At 48.8% G+C, this 4,316-nt stretch overlaps 1 non-coding gene across 1 annotated transcript; it reads right to left on the bottom strand.

Annotated features, from left to right (window-relative positions):
• Positions 1-3,629: 3,629 nt before the first annotated feature.
• Positions 3,630-3,701, bottom strand: Trnae-uuc (transfer RNA glutamic acid (anticodon UUC)). The gene has a single exon. It is a non-coding gene; the product is annotated as a tRNA-Glu (tRNA).
• Positions 3,702-4,316: the final 615 nt, after the last annotated feature.

Below are 4,316 nucleotides of genomic sequence, written 5' to 3'. Positions count from 1 at the left end.
GTATTAAACTGTTTTGTCTCAGTTGTCAGCTTCATCCTCAACTAGGATACAGCAAACACTTGCCTGGACCTCCAAACTGAAGGAAGCATTTACAGTAGGGTTCATGTAAATGTCTTGGCTCATTGATTCCCTGGCAGGGGAGCTACAGGTTCACTGGCTCATAAGTCAATCCTTCTTCTAGCACCGGAAGTCAGTATAGTCCCATATATTGATACCCCATTTATATTTCATGTATATACACACACAAACACACCCCTCTCTATGCGTACCTCTTGTTTTTCCTTCCTGCAGGGTCAATCTTATTAACAACAGCCCTTGCAACTCCTTGTCTTTCAGCTTAAAATAACTTTTAATTCCTCAAAAAAGGAGTTATAAAGATAGTATAGAGCAGCCCCTGCCTTTCCCATTAACATTAGTTAATCTCCTGGTGTGTGTGTGTGTGTGTGTGTGTGTGTGTGTGTGTGTGTGTGTTTTAAACTATGAAATAAACATTGGTACACGGTACAACCCTATTAATCAATCACACCGTAGAATTTGTTCAGATTTAACCTTTTTCTTCCTCCTCCTCCTGTCCTTCTCCTTCTCTTCCTCCTTTTCCCCTTCCCAAGGCTCAGGAACCGTGGAGGAAGCAAGACTGTGAGATCCAGATGTCAGGAAGGACCGGACATGACAAGACTCGTGAACTCACAGCAGCTGAGGCAGTCTGCACAAGATCAACGCAGTCAACAGTTTAGGATGAGGGTTGTGATGGTTTGAATGAGAATGGCTCCCTCGGGCTCCTACATTTGCATGTTTGCCCCCCCCCCATCACGGTGGAACTGTTTGGGAAGGATTAGGAGGTGTGGCCTTGTTTGGAGGAAGGGTGTCACTGGGGGAAAGGCTTTGAGGTTTCAAAAGCTATGCCTGTCCCAGTTAGCTTCCCGTCTCTCTTGTGCTTGTGGCTCTATATAAGTTCTCAGATACTTACTACTCCAGCACCTGTTCCACGGTCCCATCCTCTCCCAGGATACCCTGGAGTCACCTCCCGAATCAACTTGCACTTGACTTTATTTGTTCTGTTTTATTTATGGAGACAAGTTCTTGCTATATAGTCCGGATGGACTTGAACTCACCATCTTGCTGCCTCTGCCTCCTGACTTCTGGCATCACAGGTAAGTGCCGTATGTAGATTTGAGACAGGATCTTAATATGTAGCTCCTGCCTGACCTGGAATTTGATCAGGTTGACCTCAGACTTACAGAGTTTCACCTGCCTTTGCCTCCCAAGTGCTAAAAATTAAAGGCGAGTATCACCATAGCTTGAATTCTTTAAAAACATTAATGACATTTATTAATAAATAATAAATACATTCATGTGTGTGTCTATGTGGTGTCATGTGCACATGGCATTGGGTATGAGGTGGAAAAAAGTGGGTATGAGGGGGAAGTGTGGCTAACAGGGAAAGTTGAGTGAGTTCTGGGGCATATTTCCAAAATGGCTGTCACACGCAGGCTACTGTAAGGATGGCTTGTTCTCAAACATGTTTGTCTAGATGTTTGAACTACTGTGCCCCAGGACCATCGGTTCTAAGGAGAAGAACGCACCCCTCAGCCTCTATCTTTTCCCCACGGTCAATGAACTCAACTTCTAGGTCCTGGTACATGCTCACATGTGGAGATCAGGGGACAGCTTGGAGGAGTTCACGCTTTCCTTTATGATGTGGATTCCAGGGACAGAACTCAGGTTGCCAGGCTCGGCAGCAGGCGACTTCATCTGCTGAGCCACCTTGTAGGCACGTACTCGAAATGTGACAGTCCAAACTCCGACATCCAGCCGACGCAGTTTTAAAGAGTAATTTTTTTCTCACTTAATGTGTATCATTCATGTAATTAAATATTCAAAAAATTTAAAATATATCAGTGTGTGTGTGTGTGTGTGTGTGTGTGTGTCAGACAGTCATTCTGTCTGTCTCTCTGTGTGCGCGTGTGTATGACACATTATTTGCAAGTGTGGAGGCGAGGAGATGACTTCAGGGGCCATCCCTAGGAAGGCCATCCACCTCCTTTGAGACAGGGCCTCCCCCCACTGGTCCAGAGCACCCCAGTTAGACCAGGTTGGCTGGCAGGAGGCTCCTGGAATTCTCTTGCCTGTCTACCCAAGCACTGGGACAACAAATACTTCAACGCACTTGGCATCTTTAGTTGGTCTCCGGGGGTCAAACTCAGGTCCTTATGATTGCAAGAGAAGCACTTTGCGGACAGAACCATCCTCCCCTGAAACGTGTCGCTGCGTATGGTGTTTGAATCAAACTGTGCACAAAGGGCCCGCTGGCCACTTCTTCCGGGGCTAGCTCTCCTACCGTGGACTGAGCCAGCGTGTCCGCAGAGCTGGACCAGAGTTCTCAGTCCACAGGCACGGAGGCTCCCTGGCGCATGCGCAGCGAAGGGTGGGCCGCACACGGCGATTTCTCCTGATTTCTACTTGATGTTTCCTTGAAGGTTGCTATCTCCCAGGGGTCCTTAGAGAAAAACTGAAAGGCTCTGGATCATACTCTACTCTAAAAGAAAATGAATTACACCCAAGCTTTCATTAAACAGGGTACGGGCCGTCTCATCTTTCTTTGAAAAGAAATGACAAGTAAAACTCATTATGTAGTACTTGATGGATTTTGTTTCACTCCGGGGCAAATTGGGCTTTGAAAGGCCTATCCCTCTCTCATTGTGATGCAATTAGGAAGACTTCTCTTGTGGTTTCGTTCTAGCTCTGCGCGTGGTTTCAGGCCAGTTAGTTCCAGTTTCTTTTTATAGGTGCATTAGGGATAGCAACACTTAGCTCTTTACTGAGTTTCATGCCGCCTTAGTGAATCCCTGTCAGAACTAAACGTCATTTGAGTGCACAGCACACAGTAGTTACTCTATAAGTGAAAGCAATTGTTTTTCATCCTCTCTCTGTGTGCGCGCGCGCGCGCGCACGTGCATACGTGTGCGTATGAGTGAATGATGTTTTTCCATCTCTATAGAAGCGCCGCACAGCTCGGGTTGGAGCACTTGAGCCGTGGGGGAAGATTTGTGTTCTTCGCTCAGAGCTCTGGAGATAGAAGTTTCAGCTCCGTTCATGTGGGCTGACGGCAAAGCGTTAGCCGGACTTCACACTCTCAGAAGCCTCTAGTCCGTAGTATCGGTTTGCAGTTCCTTTGGCTCATTGTCCTTTCTTGAAAGCCAGCAGCAACAGTGCCATCAAATCTCTCGGTCACAGTCTCTTCTTTGTCTCCGCTCTGTGAGCAAGTGGAGATAGCGGGGCATGGCCGAGACTGTGTGTCAGGCTGGAATGTGGTGGAGAAGGGAGAGGAAGCAGGGTGGAAAAGCAGGCCGATGGCATGTTTAAGGCTTTCACGTCCCAGAGTTCCAGGTCAGCCTGGGTAACTGGGTGGATCCCTGTCTCAGCATAAAATATCTAGTAAGGGTGACGGAAATGGTAGAGAGCAAGCAAGTATTGAACCTGGATTCAATCCAAACCACGGTAACATAATATCACTCTGCAAGACAGTCTTCCAACCTTCTTTCGGCAACTTACATATATTAAGTACACTACAGAGAGGCTGGAGTTGCTAAATCAGCTAAAGAGCTCGCATATGAGCTAAAGATACCACGTTCCCACACCGGGAGTCGAACCCGGGCCGCCTGGGTGAAAACCAGGAATCCTAACCGCTAGACCATGTGGGAACCGATGCTGAGAGCGCCTTCTTGAGGTAGCCACTTGTGAAGCTGCTGCAGGTAGCCTCAACTCTGCCTCCCGGTGGAAAGAGTGTCGGGTTCCTCAGGGGTTAAAGAAGCAGGGAGGTCAGGAGTGTGGGGAAAGGTGATTGCAGGTCGGGAAAGCGAAGCGATTACGGTTTGTTTGTGCTTAGTCTTAACTTCCTGCTCTACCTTCCAGGACGCATGCTCAGAGAACAGCGGCCTTAGCTGGCTCTCAGTTTTGGCGTTCAGCGAAGTTTTTGACCTCTGACGTCAGAAAGTTTCCCGCGACCTAAGTTGTCTCTGAAAGCCACCGTGGCCCGTTTGCCCGAGGCGCTGTCCGAGCTCCCGGGAACGCGCTGCCTAGGTCGAGGGGCCGGGAAACGGAGGGAAAAAGCAGCTAAGCGAGAGCAGGTTAGCGGGCTAGGGCAGGCGCGGCTCTCGCTTCCACCCGGAGCTCACTGACACCACCGAATCTGGTGTGCGCGCTAACCCGAAATGAACCCACATCCAGCAAGGGTCTGAACGCGTGTTAGGGCTGGAGAAGCCCGTTCCAGAGAACCACCTTCCTTCCTTCCTTCCTTCCTTCCTTCCTTCCTTCCT

The sequence above is a fragment of the Meriones unguiculatus genome, chromosome 6 (genome assembly GCF_030254825.1).
Source record: "Meriones unguiculatus strain TT.TT164.6M chromosome 6, Bangor_MerUng_6.1, whole genome shotgun sequence".
Taxonomy (NCBI): Eukaryota; Metazoa; Chordata; class Mammalia; order Rodentia; family Muridae; genus Meriones; species Meriones unguiculatus.
This window is presented reverse-complemented; position numbering and strand designations above follow the sequence as displayed.